Genomic DNA, 6083 nt, shown 5'->3' with positions numbered 1-6083 from the left:
CACGATGTTTATTCCTCCCTCTGCATATGGGCATGATGATGAAAGTAAGCTTTCATCAGCCTAACATGGTTCATTAAACAGGGAGCTGAAATATATAGCCTTCTGGTGCATGCAAAACAGTTCTGTTTTTTTCCAGAATAAAACTCAAGAGAAGTTTATTATCTCCCTTTAGTATTTGCACCTACCTAGTTGATATTCACAATTGTCTTACCACCTTAAAAATGCTTCAGTACGTATACTATGTGTCTCATTACTATGTGTCTTAGCAGATTACTTCAAACTTATTATATTCTAATCTAAACTCATCATCTCCCCTCATCCTTCCCCCCCACCCCAAATCAGCTCCCCTGCTCAATTTTCCTTTCAGTAGCACCACCCTTCTCTCAATCATACAGGATGAACAATTTAGACATTTTAGATTCACTGTTCTGTCTCATTTCCACATGTTCAGGCCATTGTCAAATTTAGCTGTTCATTCCTTAAAATGTGCCTGCCCTTCTGCTCCATACCTGCCCCAGTCTAGCCCTACAACCTCTCCTTGCTTAATCATTTTCGTGGTAGCCTTTCTGACTACTCCAGTCTCTTTTTATTCAAATCTATTCAGCACACGACAGTCAAAAATAACAACAAACACAAGAGGCAGGGTGGCAGGGTGGCATGGTGGCTGGGAAAAAGAGCTGGCCTCACAGAGTCAGGAAGACTGGGGTTCAAATCCTGATCTCTGACATATACTGAGTAATCTTGGGTAAGCTACTTACTTAGTGCCCCAATTAGATTTTAAATTGTAGAAGGTGCTTGCCTGTATTGGTAGAGAAAATCCCTCACTAGGAGCTTCCAACATCAATTAAATCAGAGGTCTGGCTTCCCCTTCCTCATTTCACCTCCTTCCCCCCAAAAAATTTATTAGCAATTTATTGCATTCAGAATCCTGTGCTATGCTTTGAGAGATACAGAGACAGAGACAGAATGACAGACACACGCAGGGAGAGAGAGAGAGAGAGAGAGAGAGAGAGAGAGAAAGTTCAAGTGAGACACAACTTCTGCCTTCATAATAATAATTGACATTTATGGTGTTTTGAAGTTTGCTGAGTGCTCTATAATACATAATATCTTTTGATAATATCATGGATTTTACAATCCAATAATTGGTTTTCAATTTAATTCAATAAGTATTTATTAAGTGCATAAGAACCTGAACAAGGCAACAAAATAGTACCTGCCCTCAAGGTGGGCTGAGGATGAGGAGGAGGAGGAAGAGGAGGATTGACTGATGATAACTAGAACTTACATGGGCATTTAGGTGGTGCAGTGGATAGAGTACAGTGCCTGGAGTTAGGAAGATCTGAGTTCAAATCCAACTTAAGACATTTACTAGCTGTGTGACCCTGGGCAAGTCACTGAACCTTTATTTGCCTGAGTTCCTCATTTGTAAAATGAGGATACACTGGAGAAGGAAATGGCAAACCACTGCAGTATCTTTGCCAAGAAAACACAGAGTTGGACACAACTGAAGAAAAAGCATTTATATAGCACCTACTATGTGCACAGCACTCTGCTAAATGCTTTACTGATCCTCACAGTAACCCTATGAGATAGATGCTATTATTATCCACATTTTACAGATGAGGAAACTGACACAAACTGAAGTTAAGTGATTTGCCCAAGGTCACAGAGGAGGTAGTACCTGAGGCAAATTGAAATTCAAGTTGTCCTGATTTCAGGCCCAGAGACCTGTGCACAATCGTGCCACCTAGCAGCCTTAAATACCATGCTTAAGGTGGAAACAATGTGACCATATGTAAGTATAAACAGAATACAAAGTAGTCTCCAAGGAGAGGGCACAGGTTTAATAGGAAAGGCAGTTTTGTTTTGCTTTGTTTTGTTTTTTAAACAATGGAAACAGGTCTCCAAAGGGCGAAGGGAAGGGGAAAGTAGGGTAGGGACACCAGAAGGATTGGTCTGTTGGGATGGGTATGAGAGAGCTGGGAGTGGTGGTCTGGAAAGGGAGCTTGAGCCCTGGGGCAGTAGATTACCCCTCCTCTACCCGAGGTAGTGTTGATTTGATTATTAAAAACTCTGATAAAGGTGTGGCAGCCTAGAGAGTTAAGGCATCAGGGTGGTACAGTGGATAGAGTTTGAAGCTTGGAGTCTGGAGGACTCATCTTTGTGAGTTCAAATCTGGCCTCAGGCATTTACTAGCCCTGTGACCACGAGCAAGTCACTTAACCCTGTTTGCCTCAGTTCCTCATCTGTAAAATGAAGAGTCAGACAGGACCACCACCACCAACAAGGCAGAGGGTGGTATGGAGTCTTGGTGACAGGCTAATTATTGAGGGAGGTAAGGCAGGTTTGAGGTACTGAGGATAACCTCAGGCCTGTGAACTCTACCTCGGGACTTAATCCAAAATTCAAAATTGAGGAAATTATTTCCTTCAGGGTGGGGAGAGTTGGTGGAGTGCGAGTGTATTTGGGGGGTGGGGTGTAGTCAGAAGGGTCTTTATCCCTGGACTGCTAACTGATGTGCAGTGGGAGGAGGGGCAGGCAGATTTCCAGGTGAAATACCAACATCTATAACTATAATAGACAATCTCACATGAGAAAATTGATTCATTTGAAAGGTACAAAACAAAGCACTATTTTTAGAATGTAGAGTCCTTGAGAGAGTTTACATTCATTTGTGTCTTTTTATCTATTGCATTTTACACAGTGCCTCTTAGTACATTGTAAGTGCTTAATAAATGCTTGTTGATTGATTAATTGCTATCTGAAGCCTGAGGAGAAAATTGTTACCAATTCAAGCTATCAGGAAAGTTTTCCTAGAAGAGATGTTGTTCTTCAGTCTTCTAGACCCCAGGCAAAGATACTAGAGTGGATTTCGGTTTCCATCTCCAGCTCACTTTATAGATGAAAAACTGAAGCAAACAGGGTGAAGTGACTTGCCCAGGGTCATACAATTAGTAAGTGTCTGAGGCCAGATGAGTCTTCCTGACTCCAGACCCTGTACTCCATCTTAGCTGCCACAAGAGACATTGAGCAACAGGCAAAGAGGGAGACAGAAGGCATTCCAAGCACAGAGAAGTCTGAACGAAGGTAAGGAGCACAGTGTTTTGGGGCAGCTAGGTGGTACAGAGGCTAACATGCTCAGCCTGGAGTCAGGAAGACTCATCTTCCTTAGTTCAAATTTGGCTTCAGACACTGACTAGCTGTGTGACCCTGGGCAAGTAACTTAACCCTGTTTGTCTCAGTTTCCTTACCTGTAAAATGAGCTGGAGAAGGAAATGGCAAAACTCTTCAGTATCTCTGCTAAGAAAACACCAAATGGAGTTACAGAGAGTTGGACACAACTTAAAAACAAGTGAACAATACAGTGTATTTGGGGGAGTTAAGAAAGAGCATTGTCCAATTTGATTTGAATCCAGAGTGTGGACAAGGGAACACACTTCTTCCTCACTTCCAGGCTCTCTGAATCCTTATCTTTTATTCTAGTCTCGGCTCTGGTACCACTTTCCAAGAGAAGTCTTCCTGGAACTCCACCTGGTGGAGAAAGATGTAGTGTAGAATATGGAATGAACAGGATCTGGCTACTGATTGAACATGAGAGTGCTGTAAGTAATTGGAATCATCGTTGCTTTTCTTAAGCATCTGTCATATTGAGTTCTGCAGGTAAGTGCCTTATTTCCTCTATTAGACTATAAAATCTTTAAAGTAAAGAACCACATTTTGTTTATATTTGTAGCACCAATCTTTTGCAATATTTCAAAAACTTTTAAATTAGAAACAAGAGGAACACTTTCCACCTAACTCTGTGAGGTAGGTATTGCAAGTATTATCGATCATTTTACAGAAAAGGGACTGAGGCACCGTAATAAGCCTGTGAGAAAGGCTGTGAAAGCATTATTATTATTAGTTGGTGGGGAGGTGCAGGGAGGAAATTCCATGTATTGTTCCCGTGTAAATACTAGAGTTTCTCATTTATTCAATAAACATAGCTTAAGCATCTCAAAACACTATGCTTGGCATTGGGGTTCTTATAAAGTTTAGATAAGATGCAGCACAAGAGTCCCCGTCCTCATGATACAGTAGTGAGGCTGACACAAGATTAGTCTTTTAATCAGTAAACATTTATTGAGTGTCAGGCACTGGGCTAAGCGCTCAGGATACAAAGAAAGGTAAAAGACAGTTCCTGCTTCCAAGGAGATCACAGTTTAATGAAGGAGACATGTAAACAGTTGTATAAACAAGCTACATACAGAATAAATTTGAAATAATCAACAGAGGGAAGGCAATAGAATTAAGGAAAGGCTTACAGTAGAAAGCTGGATTTTAGCTGGAATGTGAAGGAAGCCAGGGAGGCCAGAAGTTGGTGATAAGGAGAAGAGCATCCCAAGTGCGGGGGACAGCCAGTGAAAATGCCCAGATTTGAAGAGGGACTGTTTTGTTTGAGGAACAGCCAAGAGGCCAGTGCCACTGGGTCACAGAATATCTGTAGGAATGTTAGAAGGTGGGGGTGATGTTTTGAATGCCAGAATATTTTATATTTGATCCTGGGCTTGATAAAGAGACACTGGAGTTTACTGAATGAGGGGGTGACATGGTCAGATTTGGGTTTTAGGAAAATCACAAGCTAAATGGAGGATGAACTTGAGTGGAGAGAAACCTGTGGTAAACAGATCTACCAACAGACTATTTCTCAAGCAGGAGATGAGGATGGCCTGTACCAAAGTGGTGGCAGCATCAGAGGAGAGAAGTGGGGTGTACATGAGGTCAAAGGTAAAATAGATAGATAGACCTTGGCAACAGATTTGATAATGGGGGTGAGAGTGAGGAGTTGAGAATGACACCTGGGAATTGAGTCTGAGGGAGTATGGTGGTACCCTCAACAGTAATAAGGAAGACAGGAAGAGGGGGGAAATCTGGGTGGAAAGGAAATGTAAGATAAAGAGGTGTGGAGTTTAACATATCCTGGGACATCTTAGGCAGCTGATGATGTGAGACTGGAGGTCAGTAGAAAGGTTAGGGCTGGAGAAGTAAATTTGATAACCCTCATCATTGAGGTTATCAATCACCATCATTGGTGATAATTGGTGATAATTGAATCTATGGGAGTGGAGTGAATAGTAGAGAGGTAGAAGGCATACATTTCGAAGTCCACTTAGGTATAGAAGCAACGAAGAGGTCCATACTAAGGGAGGAATCTAGCTTCATGGGAGCAGCAACCATGTAGTAGGGGCTTTGAAGTTTGCAAGAGACATTGGTAAAGAAGAGGTTAAAGCCACCTGGGCCCAGTCATTTCCATTCAGAAGCCTGTCTCTCTCTATCTGTCTGTCTCTCTATCCTCCCTCCCTCACAAAGTACCGAGCTGAGGACACAAAGACAACAAGGAAACAGTCGTTGCCCTCAAAAAGCTCACCTCCTATCTCGGAAGCTGACTGATTGACAGGGAGAAGAGAGACAATTATGTAAACAGGTAAGTGAATGCTGGGCTATTTGAGGAAAGAGATAGTTCAAGCAATGAGAGGAAATCAGGGAAGGAAGGCTTCCTGAGCTAAGCATGGATGGAAGATAGGAATTCTAGGGGTGGAAGGAAAGGAGTGCATTCCCAATATGGGGGACCATGCAAAGGCTCGGAGATGGGAGATGAATAGTGAGCTGGGCAACAATAACAACCGGGAACCAACTCTTGGTCAGGGACTTTTTTTATTCGTGAAGGCTGGCCCCTAAGAAAGGGATCAGTTTAGCTTAACGGGTATAACGTAAAATAACTTTAGAAACGTGGCTAGTAAGGCGAGAAGAGTTTGCTTTCCTCTGCCCCGCGCCCACCGTGTGACGTAGGACGCTGAGCTGGCAGACACTCCGCCTCCTTCTCCTTCCCCCTCCCACTCCTCCGTCCTTCCTCCCTCCTCCCTCTTAGCATTGTCACGCAGTCGCCTGCCGCTCCTGCGCATGCGCGACCCGGAAGCAGTACCAGGGTCCGGATATTAGATTCTCCCACAATCCTCTGCGCCCTTCCTTTCCGACCTGATCCCGGGCAGGGTAAGTGTCCTCTCAGCGTCCTAAGCCCTCGGAATCCGGCTCCATCCTCC

General features: G+C 43.3%; 1 protein-coding gene across 1 annotated transcript in view; it reads left to right on the top strand.

The window, feature by feature from the left end:
- Positions 1–5931: 5931 nt before the first annotated feature.
- The window catches only part of RPL31 (ribosomal protein L31), a 4432-nt gene continuing 4280 nt past the window's right edge, over positions 5932–6083 (top strand). Inside the window, exon 1 of the mRNA XM_027842565.1 lies at positions 5932–6033. The gene's annotated coding sequence lies outside the window, so the exon portion shown is untranslated. The remainder of the gene's footprint in view (positions 6034–6083) is intronic.

This window comes from Vombatus ursinus, unplaced genomic scaffold (assembly GCF_900497805.2).
Source record: "Vombatus ursinus unplaced genomic scaffold, bare-nosed wombat genome assembly UNPS02014877.1, whole genome shotgun sequence".
NCBI classification, from domain to species: domain Eukaryota; kingdom Metazoa; phylum Chordata; class Mammalia; order Diprotodontia; family Vombatidae; genus Vombatus; species Vombatus ursinus.
The sequence above is the reverse complement of the archived record's forward strand: the minus strand, read 5'-3'. Positions and strand labels throughout refer to the sequence as shown.